At 37.7% G+C, this 19,145-nt stretch overlaps 1 long non-coding RNA gene across 1 annotated transcript in view; it reads right to left on the bottom strand.

The window, feature by feature from the left end:
- Positions 1-1,110: 1,110 nt before the first annotated feature.
- LOC113660375 overlaps positions 1,111-19,145 on the bottom strand; it is a 32,008-nt gene continuing 13,973 nt past the window's right edge. Inside the window, exons 2-3 of the long non-coding RNA XR_003444792.2 lie at positions 9,361-9,477; positions 1,111-3,535 (exon numbers count right to left, since the gene is read on the bottom strand). This is a non-coding gene — a long non-coding RNA (uncharacterized LOC113660375). The remainder of the gene's footprint in view (positions 3,536-9,360; positions 9,478-19,145) is intronic.

The raw sequence follows: 19,145 nt of genomic DNA, 5'->3' as shown, positions 1-19,145 counted from the left end.
ACATACCAACGAGCAGCCGATAAGCACCCGAACCTAAGAATTTGGCTGTGTCAGCCTTAAAGCAGATGTTTAACCTTAATCTAATCAGACCAACAGAAGTGAAACTTCTCAGGGTTTATTATTATGTGCAGCTCAAATGGATTCTTACCGAGACGTCAACCTCCTCAAAAATGTACTTCTCTGTTTACAGTGTTTTATTGAGGACATACACTTTATGGCCAAATCACATAACCAATTACACTCATGTGTGTTTGTTGAACATCCCATTTCAGATTCTTTCCTGTTATAATAAGCTCCACTCTTCTGTTTTGTGAAGTCTTTCCACTAGATGTTGGAGCGTGGCTATGGGGATTTGTGTTCATTCATCTACAAGAGCATTAGTGAGATCAGACAGTGATGGTGTAAGAGTGAGGAGGTCTGGGGTTCAGTCGGTGTTCAGAGGGGATGAGTCACAGTCAGGGCTCAGGGTGCAGAATGCTCGAGGATGTTCATGAAGACATTTAAGAAAATGTGAAATATGTATGCCATTAGGGATGTAGAATATCCATCTATCCATTTTTATAGCTCTTATATCCTATAAAGTGTCACTGAGAGTCTGAGTCTATCCCAGGAGTTTCAGGGTACAAGGTGTGGAAACCCTAGATGGGGTGAACACACACTCACACATTATCATTGGATACCCCATCTAACAAGGTCATTTTACACTTTGTACAGCCTCCATCAAGCCATGCTTAACAATTAATACAAAAGTACAATATATGCAATAAAGTATAAATGATTCTCTAGAATAAAAAGTTTTCAATATTCCTGGATATTTATCCTTCATCCTTTATTCCCTCATTTTTCACTTGATCTTCACCAACACCAAATCGATTCATTTCTGCATTCCGATTCTCGAATGTTTTTAATCTCGATAACTAGAAACACCAAAACCATGAATCAAGACACCAAAGCCAAGGACTCCGCTACAACGCGGAGGAAATAAATACACATGATAATTTGTCCAATTACGACCAGGTGAGTATGATGATACACGTGACACAAAACACATTTCCGGAACGCCCCCTTATGTTCCGGCAAAGAATGTCCAAGCAGAAATCCTGACATAAATATAGATTTTAGTTAAAGCTAAGCAGAAAATGAATATGTTTATACAGTCTGTAGGTAAGGAATCACTGCCAGAATAATGTGTAACATGCAAAATTTTAATTTTAACACAGATGAAATCACCAAATCAGACGTGGTGCAACCAAACATTAAAAAAACCATTAATGATCATCAGAAAACTGCTGATGATGGACACTTTTGGACACTTTTTCAACTCCTACACTCCTGTGCGTATGTAAATAAAATTACCTTTCATTGAAATAGATCATGAAATTCAAGAACAAAAACAACTCCAAAACCCAAGATTATAGAATAATAATACAGTTTAGCACATTGCATAGTCTGGGCTTTAACTTGGCATTTGTTCATCTTTTGAACAAAACTTTCTGCCACCCGTTGAAAGAAATGCCACATTCAGCAGAATGGTGTTTTTCAAGCTTGATGCAAGTTTGATGGTTTATTTTTCATCTAGGTGGCAGAAAAGAAGAAGAAAACCAGATCTAGTACACAAGATAAGTGTATGAATTATTCTCTCTCTCTCTCTCTCTCTCTCTCTCTCTCTCTCACACACACACACACACACACACACACACACACACACACACACACACACACACACACACACACACACACACACAGAGCGATGCAGTAGATAGGTACTCCTTCACTTTTACCATAATTCGCACTTCTGTGAAAGCTTGAGACTATTTAATGTTTAATTATTTAATGCAAACTTTATATATTTATATATGTATATATTTACATATATATACGCTCTGGAAATATATTCTAAGATAAAATAAGTACAATATAAAATAAGCCCATGGAATTTGTAGAAACAATAACAGAACGGTATTCAGCATGCATCATTAATTCATTATGCAAAAGACTTGTTTTAACCTTAAACAATGCCAGAAATCAAGATGAAGAAAATATCTAAAAGAAGGATTGCTTAACCTTTATTTCCTTTTCGGTTATCAAAGAAAAAGTCAAGCACACAGTTAATAACACAACAATATATCTCTGCCACAATGTATACATGGGAACAGGTCTGTGAAAGGCACAGTGGAGCTGCAGACCTTCATTTTATCCATCTTATTGTTTGTTATAGCTGCATCTGAGGAAAACAATATACACTATATCTTTTTTATGTGCTTGACTTATGTAATAACAAACTACTTATCGAGAACTATGCACCTTGCACCTCTGTAATAATGCTGCTGTTGTCCTTTGTGTGGTCCCTGTTCAGGGTCGCCACAGCGGAGACTCTGATTCGGATATTTTTATTTTGGAAGACGTTTTACACAGGATGCCCTTCCTGACTCAACACTCCCATTTTATCTGGGTTTGGGAACTGCACTGAGTGTTAACCCTTTAGTGGCTAAGTCGGTTCCCTGCCCAGCGATGGGGAATCGACGGAATCGGCCCAATCGGTGAAAGCACAGGAGCCTGCAACTGAACCACCAGGAAACCCCTTGCCTCTATAATAATACTAATAATATTAATAACATATACTACTACTATAATAATAAAAATGTTCCTACTGTGACACTATTGAGAAAAGTAATCACACTGGAACACATTTTAGCCTGGAGCAAACAAGGAGATTTACACAATCCCAGCAGATGCGCACGTAGCACATCAGTATCAGTAAGAACCTGGAACTCAATATAATAGATTTCAGCTATCATATATCTTGTTTGTCTGTCAGTGATGAGTTGCACTCATCAGATATGTAATGTCTAATATGTCCAACCCTTAAACCACACACACACACACACACACACACACACACACACACACACACACACACACACACACACACACACACACACACGCACACACATGCACAAACATTTATAAGAAAAAATATAACACACACTGTATAATTAGCCAACAAACCTTTTGATGCATTACCTGTGAAAATAGGTTGTTACACTGCATTATTCCCAGCTACATCATTAACACCACAGTAGGTCATACATAGTAGATGTTTCATTCACATGTATTTATTTAACAGTTTTAACAATGCATAATGTTATAGAGCAGCAAAAGAAATCTGGTTCCTGGTCCAGAAATGGATTTAGATCCCTAATGAGTGTCAGGTCAACTCCCACACACACCTTCAAACAATCTCTAACCTTTGTCACGACTCAGCCTGCGAGAGGGATGAACACAACACGGAAGAGGTCAGGGATTGTGGACTTTGGTGCAAATTTAATCACAGTGTGTTTTAGTGAGCGAAAAATTTAAAGAAGAATCTTTGTTAAGTGAAGGTTTTACGGTGCGATGAAACAGTGGGGCGGATGCATGGAGTGCATGAAGTGGTGCAGGTGCCCAAATGCAGTGCAGGGTTGAGGCAAAACCCAGGAGGCTGGCAGCTTGAGACAGGCTTACAGCGCGCCGTCCTTTGTGTCCAGAGGTTGCTCTGTAATAGAGAAGAGGGAGAAACACATGTTAGTCCACACATTACTCATCCTTTACCTCCGCTGGCCCGTCACAGCCTATGCTGCGCTTTCTTCTTCTTGGCAAGAGTGAAACAGTTGCTGCTTGGTGGACCTGGGATTCGAACTCCTATCAGTAGTCCAACACCTTTACCTCTAGGCTACAACATCCTACATTAGGCTACAACATCCCACAGGCTTCCACATCCCACACTAGGCTACAACATCAAACATTAGGCTACAACATCCCACACTAGGCTACAACATCAAACATTAGGCTACAACATCCCACACTAGGCTACAACATCCCAGACTAGGCTTCCACATCCCACACTAGGCTACAACATCAAACATTAGGCTACAACATCCCACACTAGGCTACAACATCCCACACTAGGCTACCACATCCCACACTAGGCTACAACATCCCACACCAGGCTACAACATCCCACACTAGACTACAACATCCCACACTAGGCTACCACATCCCACACTAGGCTTCAACATCCCACACTAGGCTACAACATCCCACACTAGGCTACCACATCCCACACTAGGCTTCCACATCCCACACTAGGCTACAACATCCCACACTAGGCTACAACATCCCACACTAGGCTTCCACATCCTACATTAGGCTACAACATCCCACACTAGGCTACAACATCCCCCACCAGGCTACAACATCCCCCACCAGGCTACAACATCCCACACTAGGCTACAACATCCCCCACCAGGCTACAACATCCCACACTAGGCTATAACATCCCACACCAGGCTACAACATCCCACACTAGGCTACAACATCCCACACCAGGCTACAACATCCCACACCAGGCTACAACATCCCACACCAGGCTACAACATCCCACACCAGGCTACACTGGTTAAAACAACTGGTTATCCTGGGGTTGCTTCCTTCATATCTTCAGACTTTAGAAAACATGATCGCAAGAATTTTTCTTAGTATCTGTTCTGTTGGTCCACACTGAACTGGGAAAAAAGAAGGCATTTGTTACAGTAAGAGGCCTGATCTCTTTGGACACTTTTAAAGTGATTTTAAAATGTTTGGTAAGGGAAGCATTTAGCTGTACATGCTTTACATGATTCAGTTATGTACTGCTATTGATCCTCTTCTCATTATACATTATTTTATTAGATTCTAATTTGATTCAATTGTATGATGTTTGTGGTTTTGCATTCTGTATGGCTGCTATTTGATCAACCTGCATTTACTGTGCTGCAGCATATTTTCACCAGGATGCTCTGGAAAAAGAGATTTTAATCTCAACATGCTTTTCCTGGTAAAATAAAAGTAACAACCAAGAACAGCATACCTGTTACTCACATCCTTAAATAATCAGACCCAGCCCTTTAAACGTCCTGCTCCTGCTTTGTCAGTGATATCAGTGATGATACTTTGCCTAGTTTAATTCATGGTTCATTCATTTTTTTAAATTTTGTATTCTTTTTACCTGTTTGCATCTAAAACTTTGTGCTTGATCACACTGCCCAGATAGTGCATTAACAGAAAAGCAGTTAATTTCCCGTGGCAGCACTGCGCCTCTATTTTTCCTTTATCTTGCTTTCCAGTCAGACCTTAATAATGGGGCTTTATTACAGAAAAATTAAACTGCAAAGCTTAAGGGGGTTTGATATTCACTGAAAATGATTCAATTAAAGCTGGGAAATTGGTTGCCAATTAAAATAAATAGTTTCTCATCCCTATTTAGCCCTTTAATATGGTAAGGGCAGTTTCACATTGTGGAAACACATTCAGCAAATCACAGGCTCACTCATGAAAAAACAAAGCTTTGGTTTTGAAATTGAATTGCCATTAGCGGGATGGAACAGAGGGCCAGAGATCCCTGAGACAAATAGATAGACAGATACATGAATAAATTAGACAGACAACCTCTCTGAATCTTTGCCAAATGTATCTTGTAAAAAAGAAAAGATGCTTTTAAAAATGTATAACAAATAAAATCAGTGTATTTCATACTGTGATAAATAATCAAATGAAAAGAAACATCAGTGTTGTTTATGATGATGGATGTAAGATTTAAAAATTTCGACTTATTAATATTATTGTTGAAGAAATCGGAGGTACTCAGAAAATTAATTAATTGAAGTATTTAATATCTCATGGCTATTCAGTCATAGTTCAAGTTTAATAACATGCCTATGCATGGTTTCAGCCATTATGGTCTTCGTAGAATAAAGCAGAATAATATAGAATTCAATTTTAAGGATTGATTTTGCATTAGCTATCATTCCTGATCATTTGTTTTTCATCTTAGTACCATATAGTATAACATCAGACTCTCTCCATCCTCTTGTTAGGTTCCACTCTTCCTCCGTCTCTCTCTTCCCTGACTGGGTATCAGTTCAGTGTAGCTGGACTTCTTTTGTGCCTAGCTTAGATGTGACAGACATTAAAGTACATGAGTAGGTGTATAATATCTGTGTACAAATTTGCCATCATTTTCTGTCTCTACACTCTGGACTGAGCTGTGACTCTGAATTACTATTGTGGGATGTCAAGGTGACTCATAGCAGTTCACATTATATGTTTTTTTTATCTTTCCAGTGAATCAATAATCATATTTTTCCTTTTCATTTTCTATACAAAGTTACTTTAAGTTACATATTTGGTTGCCAAACAGTTTTGTCTCTTTCATCATTTACCCTGAAGCAGTTTCTCTATTAGACTGTGTCAAATTAAACTAAAGACCAAGTTGGAAGGCAAATCAAGCCAAACTCTTCCAAACTTCAGAATCAGTCAGGTTTCAAATGTGGGTTCCTCTGTTGTGAGGACATCTTTTTACTAATCCTATATATCATCATAATTATGTTATTATCATAATTAAATATATTTGACATGCGTATCTTACATGTACCATTTTTCTCACCTTTGGGGCTATTTACACCTAGTCACTTCATGCGTTTTCTGTGATCAGATAGCTATCGGAACGTAAAAAGACCAGGTGTAAATGTCCTCCGAAACGTTTTTGAGACTGATATAAATCAGATAGTTCAAACCCCTTCAGGAGGTGGTCTGGGACAGATTTCAGATAAAACTGGACGGGTGTAAATGCATGTGGTTGTTCAAGCCACACACGTCAGCGCTATACTCCTCCCAAACGGAAGTACGTCACTCGCAGGTGATCTTTCACCCAGGTGTGTCGTTGGGTCTTAAAATGCACTGCTGCCGCCAGCGAAAAAGGAAGCAAACAGTAAATGCTGTTTTTTGTAGCATAACCGTTGTAATACGTTTTTTCCTCTTCTTTTTGATTGCATTCTGAAAACCGCATACACCAAAGCATGTTCCATTTCAATTACCCCAGAAATTAGGTCAAATATATTTGCATTTTGGGCGGGAGTAGAAAGATCGGATTGACATTCATGTGGCCTAATGTAAATGGAACAGTTTTAACAAATCAGATAGCTATCGGATCAGAGAAAACACATGAAGTGACCAGGTGTAAAAGGCCCTTTGACACAGTCATCAAATGACAGATATTATTCTTAAACTACTATGAAACTGGTGATAACACTCATAACACCCTCAATGTCTTTTTGCTTTCACACCGAATACGAACACACACACACACACACACACACACACACACACACACACACACATATATATATATATATATATATATATATATATATATATATATATATATATATATATATATATATATATATATATATAAATATTGTTCACAGTGTTTTTCCTAACAAACTGTATCTCATCCATTTAACAGCATCTCCCTTTACTTAGCATTTTATTTTGTTGTCCCACGATGCGACACTGCGGCCATGAAATCGAGGCCACAATGTTAATTTGTAAATTTGACTTCATTAATAACATAACGTCCTTGTTTTAGTTGATTCCATGTGGTCTCCTTTAATGAAATCATTTAAACTGTTTTAAAGGATGAGATATCCAATCATTCATTTGTTATGCTTTTTTTAAGCTCTTTTAAAGTTAATGGAGTGTTGTTCATAATGTAACCATGGAAAATTAATCCTTGAGATAAGCAATGCTGCTGTTTATGATTCTGTCCTCTGATGTCGTCCAACACTTTTTTCTGGACATCAAACAGGTTTTTGTGAGTGTTAAGTGCCCAAATAATACATTTCAGCTTGATTTACTGTGTTTACCTCAAAGTGAGACATGTCTGTTTTAATTACATATCCTTCTCATTGAGCATTCTCATACACTTTAGAAAATCAGATACCGCAAAAATGCAAAAAAAAGAAAAGAAAAGAAAAGGGAAAAACCCATAAAAACACTAAAACAGTAGGGCTTCAAAAAGATTGTCACATTTTGTTGCTCGTGTCCTTTTAAAGACCAGTGTTATGACACCCCCCACATTTCACACAACCACAAGGCCACAGAGCATAGGCACTGTTGAAAGCCATGCTGTGAAGCCCCATAGCCACAGACAGTGAGCATCAACATGGCTATGAGGCATCTCAGACCCCAGACAACAGAACTACCAATCTACTGAGAGAGACATTGGAAAGGAGCAGAGCATAATTATCCTCATCTGCACTCCTACACACAGAGCATCTGCTCATTGTTTTATGAGCTAGACATTACTCTATTCACTAGTCCAATTTAATTCAATTAAAATGTATTTGTTTGGCACTTTTAAATATGGACATTGTCACGAAGCACCTTTAAAGAAACATAAATTCCGGATGTAAAATAGTAACAATTTAAATTTAAATTTATCACTAATGATCAAGCCAGAGAAAATGTGAAGGTGAGGAAAAATTCCCTGAGACGATATATGGAAGAAACCTTGAGAGGTAACAGATTAAAAAAAGGGAAGCCATCCTCTTCTGGGTGACACCAGAGAGTGTGACTATAAATAAAAATCACCTTAAATAACTGCGTACAATATGGTAAAAAATTCAGTGTTGTAATGTAACAGAGTAAAAATACTTCGTTACTGTACTTAAGTAGAAATGTCACGTATCTGTACTTTACTTCACTATTTAAATTTATGTCAACTTTCACTTTTACTCCACTACATTTCCTAGATAAAATGTATAATTTTAACTCCGTTATTTTCCACTAAGCGTCTTCGTTACTCGTTACTACAAAATAAAATCAGCAGAAATGTGTGTGACTGCATTACGGGAGGTTTGGCGAATCATCTTGACACAAATTGTTAACTCAACTGATCTTGCTCCTACTGGGAAACTTTGAGGTATTTTCATCCCACTCACATGCGCTTTTGACGAAATACCGTATTGCACTCAAGCGAAGCGAACACGCACAATAAAAAGACTCAAATACAAACTTCAATATGAATGTAAGAGCCCCATGAAACCGGGCAAAGAGCCACATGCGGCTCGGGAGCCGCAGGTTGGTCACCCCTGACGTAGAACCCGACGATAGCGGTGAACAGGGAGAAGAAGATAACGTTATACACCCGTATATATAATGTTTCTGTACATTGGAATGAAAGATTCTTCCTACCGGATGAAGTGTCTCTTATGCCTACTGAAAATCACTGAAATTTAACTTTTTACTTTTACTTCAAATACGTAAGTACATTAAATATCAGAAAATGACTTTTGATACTTAAGTACAGTAAATATCAGATACTGTAAGACCTTTACTTGAGTAATATTCTAAAAGGTGACTTTCACGTCTACCAAAATATTTTTCTAGTACGATACTTGTACTTTTACTCAAGTATTGCTTTCTAGTACTTTATACAACACTGCAAAAATTGCAATGGTGTAACCAGGAAAGGTTACCATCCACCGTAATATCATGTACCTGCAGGCTGTCCATGTGGTCCATCCTCAACAGCAGAGAACGATCTACAAGTGATGAGACTCCAGCTAGAAATCAGGCTGGTCCAGAGAGTTGAAGTGGTCAGGGTAGCCTGTGGAGCTTGACACAGAGAGAGAGAGAGAGAGAGAGAGAGAGAGAGAGAGAGAGAGAGAGAGAGAGAGAGAGAGAGAGAGAGAGAGAGAGAGAGAGAGGGAGAACATTAGTCACTTAGTGAAAGTGATTCTTGACCTTTCAGCTATCTTAGAACAAGTCAATAACATGATCCTAGTTATCCTCGTTCAAGCACCGCAATTGTTTGCTTCTTACCTGGAGGAGTGATCATTTTAGGTTAAAAGGATGGGATTTCACATCTGCTCTGTGTCCCACAAAGCTACTGGCCTCTTGTTCTTGCTGAGGATGACCGCCACATGGACAGTTCAAAGATACATGAGATTTCTATGCATTACATTACACAACAACTGCTTTTGTGGCCATTACCAAGAGTTTTCGTTCCCTAGATCAGCAAAACTTGCACAAACAACTGCTCTATATACAGTACCACAAAACTCAGAGATGCGTTCTCAAGTAAAGATTTTGTGATGGAAGACATGCAACAAGATTCACTGGCGGGTAGCTGGTGGAATGAATCTCCACTGGTTGTGGAATGAATCTTCATTAAAGACTTACTTCTTTGCTAATAAGTCTGTAAATCGATGTGAATAAGGGAATCTGCCATAAATGAAAATGTACATTTCTCATGTTCTGATAAGAACATTTTAGCATCAAGCATTCTTCTATAGTCCTAACTTTGATCAAATCCAAGAAACTGCTCAGTGTTAAGCAAGGCCAAGGCATGTGCATTTCTAGAACATATAATCCTATTACACGACTAATCCATTGTCAGACGCTACACTAACTCAGTTCCAAGTCTATTCCTTATAAAAACAGAAATGTATCAGGTTGTACTTGCCCACATCTGCTGAATTTTACTTAAATCAAAAGAAAAGAGGAGACCTTTGTACCCACATTGATTAGGGGGTTAATCAAGTGACTGTCAAATGTTAATACCCCTGGACCAGTCAGCACTTGGACAACTGAAACAGCCTGTGTATTCACCGTCCTTGATTTCAAAATTGCATAAAGGTTGAGAAGGGGGCAAGTTGAAAACCATGTTTAGCATCTAATGTAGCTACTACAGATATCTTGTAATCCTATATGGTTTGGTCAAAGCCCTTCCAGTCATTCATAAATATAGAATCAATGTTCTCAGGCATGTCATAGCATATATTGATCAAATTCTGACATACTACTCTTGTTTCCTTTAAGGTCTAGATATGGATTTTCTGTAAAACACAAAATGTGAATTTTGTCTTTATGAAGTGACTATAATAGGATATATTTAAAGCATATTACAGACCAACAGAAATGTATGTGCTTATGTATGGCACTCTCCATTTGAGTTCTTTGTCTGCAAGGTTATTCAACCATGCCACCTTCTCGGTTATTGTTACATCCAGGAAATTAAGTAGTTTACTATTTTCAGATTAGTTTAATCCAGATTAGTCTGAACTATGAGGTTGTTGGTTTGTTGCTCCAGGATTCTTTTCAGCATGCACCTGGGGTTGGTGCAATAGTATGGAAGACAGTATAGGTATTAGGGTGGGCTAATGTGTTCATCTATGGGTGTAAATATCTGTTCTGGGAATAGGTATGTCTTCCTTTAGTAAGATTGTCTGTCTCCAGAATAGTTATCTTCTGCTATGATTGGAGAATATGATGGTGGTGCTAGTAGCATTGTGGTAATGATGTGGCTTGAAGATACATTAACAGTATGTAAGGTGCTGACTCAGTAGATGATCCAGTTAAGGTAAGGGGTAGTCAAAGTTTCTGCCATAGTTGTATTCTACAGTATTCTACTCTCTTCAAATATGTTACGATATGCAGAAAGAGCAGATGGTCTTTTTTCTTCTAAGCATCTTGGATTTACCCCTGAGGCTGATCTGCATATCCCTAATCAAATCAGAATCTGTAATAACATACAAAGGAACAGTTTGCTTATATTGATGATAACTGTGAACTTGGTCTCGATCTAAAGAGAACTGAAAAAAAATTGATAGAAAACTGGATGCTAATAAAAGGCTTGCAGTTGTTTGGTCTATTTTTGGATATAAAAAAGAAACTCTAAGGATCTGCTTTATCTTTTTAAAAGGAACAATTCTTTAGCCGCCTCGATGCCCGATGACGCCTAAGATAGACACAGGCTCCCCGTGACCCGAGAAGTTTGGATAAGCGGAAGAAAATGAATGAATGAATGAATGAATGAATGAATGAATGAATGAATTCTTTAGCCAGTGTTTTTATTTATTTTACTAGTAGATGAAGGACATAGCTCACCTTTGAAAGTGTTTAGTTCACATTAAGCATCTAACTTCATGCATAGCAGACAAATATATATTTAAAAAATCAGCTTAAAGTACACTTACTGTACAACACACAAGCATTTCTTGTATTTTGCTATGCTCACCATGTTGAAATATCAGAAAGCTCAGCTAAGCCAGAGCTTCTGAAAAAAGACCCTAGTAACAATGCAGCATTACTACATACACTAGCTTTCCTGTAAATCTGTAGGAGCTGTGAGCCATAAATCTGACCTACAAAACAAAAGAATGGCAGTAATTAATGTAGACCTACTAAATATTTATATCCATATATTGTTCTTGTAAAAAGTTTATATGAGTTACGAAAGTAACCAAGGTTATTAATGCTTAGTTCACTGTTTATGCCCTATGGGACATAGCTAATAATGCAGTGACAAATGCGGCTTAGAAATACTAAGCAAAATTGCTGAACAAATAAATGCAAATAACCAAAAAAACAAACCGCATGTATTACAGTGATGCTATCCTTTGTTATTAAAGCATACTGGAGTTAATGCTGCTGCTGCTATATTCTCTTGCAACGTCTCAGAATTAGTCTGTAAATAATGAGACAATACACCCACAGATATGACACAGAAATGTAGGAACATCCCTTAAATTAACATTCCTTTAATCCTTTTTAGACATGCTTGGCAGAGCAGCAGAGTCTGTACCCAGACTGTGCTACATGTGGCTTCATTCATAACCTTAAACAAGTGAAATATTTCAATATAGTTGTATATGTATAATCCATTCATTCGTTCATTTTCTACCGCTTATCCGAACTTCTCGGGTCACGGGGAGGCTGTGCCTATCTCAGGTGTCATCGGGCATCGAGGCAGGATACACCCTGGACGGAGTGCCAACCCATCGCAGGGCACACACACACTCTCATACACTCACACAATCACACACTACGGACAATTTTCCAGAGATGCCAATCAACCTACCATGCATGTCTTTGGAGCGGGGGAAGGAAACCGGAGTACCCGGAGGAAACCCCCGAGGCACGGGGAGAACATGCAAACTCCACACACACAAGGTGGAGGCGGGAATCGAACCCCCGACCCTGGAGGTGTGAGGTGATCGTGCTAACCACTAAGACACCATGCCTCCCTATGTATAATCCAATTCAATTTAATTCTCAATCAACAGCTAGTGAGGAAAAACCATTACCCAAGAACTGAGTTCATGAATAAAGGCTAGATTGTGATTAGCGGTTGGATCGGCCTCAGCAAAGCTTGTCGCTGTTTGTTGTTGCCTTTGGCTGCATCAGTAGCATCAAATTCTTGGTACATATCTATTAGCTTGCTTCAGCCTACAATATTCATGCCTACAATATACACTTTCATATAAAGTTTTTAGAAAGGTCAGCTCATGAAACATGAAGTGTTTTAATTAGATATTTGTTATGTACTAAAGTCGAAATGATGCAAAAATCCATGGTGCCAGTGAACAAGTCATAGTTCACTCATTGTCTGATCTTAACACACCATGAAACAGCCCACAGTGCACAGTTCAATAATAATGCCTCAGATCCACGAACCCTCTAAGCTATACTTACATTTAATCATAGGGTTAAAGTCAGAGGTGAGGTTATGTATAAATGCTTTTTTGTTAATTACATCCTTTGACAACACTTGGATACCTTCCTGATGCCAGCGGCTTTAACTTCGAGCAAGAATTAAAAGGAAGCCGTTGCAATCAAGGTCACAGATAAAGATTACCAATGGGTGCATAATAATTTAAGACCCATGCGTACGAATTTAGGGACGAGTCATTTCAAATGATTTCACACAGATTATAGTGTACTAAACTAAAGGACATCCGAGGGATGACACACATCAACAGTTTTACACATAAAGTAGGAAAGTATTGCGCTTATGGACTGTGTCACCCAGACTCGGGTGAATGGACACTGACTTGGGGAAAATATATCCTGATTGAGCTAAGGAAGTGAAAATGAAACACCATGCTTCATGATCAATTTGATCAAATCTAAACCGAGCACAGCTGAAGCTTTTCAGTCTCCAGACGCATCCTCAGGCTTAGGTTTATAAATAGTGTTTGGGCTTTGTGAGGACGACACTAAATGGAAAGTTCAGATTTCTTTGGGTCATTTGCTCGAAAATAGGATATTATATAAGTGAAGCCATAAACACAAACTATTTCTGAAATGGACTCAACATAAATGCCTGGAAGGAACATGTAAAAAAATATGGGCAGTGTACACCATTACCATTTGGATAGCATTTATAGTACATACGACTTGGAAAGAAATATGTTTCTGCTCTCAAATGTACAAACTGTTTATGAAAAATCTCGTAGTGAAGTTGAGGTTTTAGTCATCTTATAGGAAAGTGCTATTAAGCATTTTCTACCCCGATTCGAAAACCTTTTTATCAGATTTGACTCTTATTGCACCTCCTATGCTGTAATAAAAGCGGAGCTCATTTCAATTTTGTCACAAATATAAAAAAAAAAATTCCAAACAAAGCATTCATCAAGCTCCCAATAATATCATCCTTGACAAGGCATTTACATCTAAATGCATATTGAACTAAAAAAAAAAAAAAAGACAAATACAGTGCTTTGGTGCTACACATAACTCAGTCTAAGTGCTGGCTACTGGAGCGTACAAATACACTCAGCAAGAGAAATTCTCCATATTAATGCGTTTCTCAATAGTCTCACATTGTGCTGATTACAGTTGACGTTTCATTTCGGTTTTAGATGAATGGCAGTTGGATGTTTTTAGCTTCATATAAAACACATGCATAAAATACTAAAGAGGACACAAGAGCTATTGTGAGAAATGACGACCGGGTAATGCAGGTTTAAGCCGCAAGACAAAATACAGACAATTTCTATCTTTATCTATAAAGATCAGTGACGTTATCATTATAAACATTTTTTATAGCTTTATTATGAGAATTCATTCATTCATTCATGGGTCATGGGGAGCCTGTGACTATCTCAGGCGTCATCGGGCATCGAGGCAGGATACACCCTGGACGGAGTGGCAACCCATCACAGGGCACACACACACACTCATTCAGTCACACACACACACTCACACACTACGGACAATTTTCCAGAGATGCCAATCAACCTACCATGCATATCTTTGGACCTGGGGAGGAAACCGAATTACCCGGAGGAAACCCCCAAGGCACGGGGAGAGCATGCAAACTCCACACACACAAGGCGGAGGCAGGGATCGAACCTCCAACCCTGGAGGTGTGAGGCGAATGTGCTAACCACTAAGCCACCTCCCATTATTATGAGAATTGAGAATTTAATTCCATTGTGAGAAGCTCAATGCATTACACACTAAAGAAAGTCAGTTTATTTACAGTATGATTTAAGACACCATTATTTCACAAAATATCATGTCAGTCTGATATCTTTCATTTATTCTTTAATTGGACCCCAATTTTTTTCTTTGCAAAGAAGACAGAATTTGGCTTATTTCTACAAAAAAAAAAAACGCTGGCCAAAATAGTCTAGTTTTTGTACAGAAGTTCTGGACATTTAAGCCGTTTTTGAAAAGCGCTGCAGGATTTTATTAACAGTGAAGCACGAAAGACTGCATTTAGGTTTTTTTTTTTGGTTTTTGAAATGATTGACAGGTTTAATTAGGCGTACTAAGCTTTGATGGGCATAATAGCCCCTTTGCATTCTGTCAAAAAAGTGTTTCCAGAAGTCTTTACTTTTTATGTGAAAATAGATGTGTGAATTTTGTAAAGGAGTGTAAGATCTGTGATACGGGTTTAATATGTAGACCTGTGTGGTTAGGGTTAAGAAGAAGAACTCTAGAAGAACTCAGAATACAAATGTTTATTTGTGGAGTTTATTGGTTTTTAACACAAATTCTCATCAAACGGTGTGTGTGTGTGTGTGTGTGTGTGTGTGTGTGTGTGTGTGTGTGTGTGTGTGTGTGTGTGTGTGTGTGCGTGTGTGTGTGCGCGCGCCTGCGTGCGTATGTGCGTGTGTGTGCGTGTGTGTTCTTGATTGATAAATTGTGCTATAATCATTGTGGCTTTCAAATCAGACAAAAATTCAATCAGAAGATTTATTTAAAAAAAAATAAACAAATAAATAAATGAATGAATGAATGAATGAATGAATAAATAAATAAATAAATAAACAAACAAACAAACAAACCGTTCAAACAGTTCACAAGTTCAAGTGTTGTGTGTGTTATTTGTAGGCTTTGTCAGCTCAATCAGTCTCTGGTTTATCACTATCAGTAGACTAGCATCATGCATTATCTGCCTCCTTTGCACTTAAACTCCAGAGAGCAATATTGCAAATGGTGAAAGAACACAGTCCATGTCACATGTTCCTATATCCCTGTATAGGTTATTGCCTGATTATTGCCACTTCTTGGTTCAGAGCATTAGCTAATCCACCTGGATACCTGAAGTGTAGTCTGAACCTACACTTACATTCACCGGGCTCTTGATGCTTCTATGTACTCCAAACCCAGTCACTTACTTTTGGTCAATAGCTTCCTCAAGGATGTTGCATTTGTTCCATATTGTTTCCATTTATTTTATACTGTATGGTATTCAAAGAGTGGCTTTTTCTATTATTAATTGATTCTTTTAAAGATTATTATCCCAGACGTCTTGTCTTCATGATTCATGTGTTTAGATTCATTTTCTAAAAACTCAGTGATCTTTCCCGATTCTATTGAGATCACCTCATTACAATTGCAAACTATTCAGCCAAGGATGTCAATCTCTATGTAATTGCTACTATAACTATATATAACTATAACTGTCAGGACTCAGCCCGGACTTTTGGCCACATGCCTTTTGTTTATCTTCCTCGTCACGTGTCTGCCCCGCCTTCGTCTGCTCCTCCCTGTCTCCACACCTGATCCATATTGTGTCATCATTGTCTTTTATATTGGAGTGAGCCGCATTGCTGATGGCAGCACGGAATCATTAGTTACGTTTACCCTTCATTATGTTTAGTCATTGTTAAGTGTCGTCATTTGTATTGTTTAGTTATCGTCTTTTTCTGTCTTTTGTCTTCATTGTTTATTAAACCCCATTCATTTGAAGCTATCCTGCATAAGGGTCTGGCTCCTTCCTTCCTGGTTGTGACACTAACCTATATATTGAAAAGTTCTGGATACTTTCACCAAACACTGTATCCAAGCTAATGCTATATTGCTACAGTAAATCATAAAATTCCACCGTATTGATTGAAGAATGAGTCAAATTCAGAATAAATCCAAGCAGCTAGATTTTGAATTAATAATTTTTGTTATAGTCAGTCGTGTCGTCTTTCAGAACCGTCAATCAAAAGCCTAAAAGGAAGCTGCATTTCTCCAGTGCTTTTTTTTTTTTAGATTAAACTCTTCACTTCGATATGCAGACACATGACTCTTGCTCTTTCTCTGCAACAGTTAAAGACAAAGGCATGTCAATAACTTTTCACCACATGCCTTGGCTTTTATGAACTGGAATGAATAGAAAGTTGATCCATTCTTCTTTGGGTTTTTCTCTCTTTCTTTTTAGCAGAAGAGCAGGTGCGAGTGTCTGATAAGAAACGTTAAAACAATCGTTGTACTCACTTAATTGTAATTGGGTTGACATACCCAGAAAAATAAATATGTAGATTTAGGCCTAAACGATTCTATTATTATATTATTTAGGCCTCATTTAATATGTAAATATATATTTAGGCCTAATCCAGACTGACGTGGATTTACAGCAGTTTTCCACTCAAAGATAAAACGGACAGTGGTTATCGTTGTAGGAAAGCTGTAGATTTTCAGTGGACGCAATTTTACTCGGGCTGCTAAATTAAAAACCTGCTGGCTCAAGCATTTCTGGCACAAATGTCAACAATGACAGCCAGTAATTGTAGTGCTTTCTTAAATGGACATTACCAGATTATAGAGATCTGACTTTCGAGTGTATGCTGTATGTTTCCCTCCATGGTCTGACTATACACAGCTGATACACACCAACAGAAAATGATTTATAACTGGATTAATTAATATTTGCTTTTACTTAAATTATTTTCTGTTGCTCTGTATCAAGGGCTGATGAAAAGACCTATGTTTATTTGTTTTTTGTTGGTGATGGTCAGGGTGGAACTGGAGTCGTCCTGGATGACACACACACACACACACACACACACACACACACACACACACACACACACACACACACTTGTCATGAGAAAGAGCTTTTTGACCAGAGGCGTATTTTAGTTGTGTCCATGTTCAACACAGTGTCACAGTGGTGGTTAATGTATCATACTCAAGAATATGTAGACTTTCATAACTACCTATTCTACTAGGGGCAATATATTCATAGAAAAGTTCCAAAAAAACAAAACAATTGTTTCTATCTTCTATAGTAAATGTTGATATCAAACCCATTGCTGCTCTCTGAGATGCTCCAAGTGTTTGTTCATAATGATCTAAAATGTGAAGGTGTTTACCTTCACCCATTAAAAATTCTGTGTAAAGTTATCAAAGCTCAAAGCCAGAACATCATTCAGTCCATTATACTGAATGAAAATGTCCCATAAGTCAATTTATAGATTGCCAATTTACTGGTAAAAAAAAAAAAAGAAGGGTTAAACTATCCTATAATCCCTGAAGTACCTTTAATCACTGGATCCCATTTTATCTAGTTTGGTTTATGGCCACAAAAATGCAGGGTGATATAGTTTGTTTCAACCTTTATTTTCTTGTTTTTTTATTGGTTTCCTTGGTAACCTGGATTAACTATTAGTGCTTGGCTTTGTCTGTGTAAACTCCTCTAGCCAATTTTTATTTATAAAGTCACATAAAATATTTTTTCCTTTTAAGTTTAAAGAACTATTAATGTCAGAACAAGTGTAAGATTTAATTCAGAAAGGTGTATAAAATATATGATGATCCCATGCACGCACACACACACACACACACACACACACACACACACACACACACACACACGCACACACACACACACACACACACACACAAACACACACTTACATATTTAATGTAACCTGTTTACCGTAGCCAGTCGCCTACCGGCATGTTTTTGCACATGGGGATGAAACTGTAGAAATAGAAACAGAAATAGAAATAATATGAAACCTATGGTGAGAAAACATTACAACCTCCATAGAGATGCGTATCTTTAACTTGCGTTTATTAAATTGCTCTTTAGATTTAGTCAGCTTTCATACAATATATAATACATCATTAAACTTTATGATTTAAGATTAATGACCATCAGATATATATATATATATATATATATATATATATATATATACGTATATATATATATATATATATATACGTATATATATATATACGTATATATATATATATATATATACGTATAT

This window comes from Tachysurus fulvidraco, chromosome 24 (assembly GCF_022655615.1).
Source record: "Tachysurus fulvidraco isolate hzauxx_2018 chromosome 24, HZAU_PFXX_2.0, whole genome shotgun sequence".
In the NCBI taxonomy this organism is placed as follows: Eukaryota; Metazoa; Chordata; class Actinopteri; order Siluriformes; family Bagridae; genus Tachysurus; species Tachysurus fulvidraco.
Note: the sequence above shows the minus strand (reverse complement) of the source record. Positions and strands in the feature narration are given on the sequence as shown.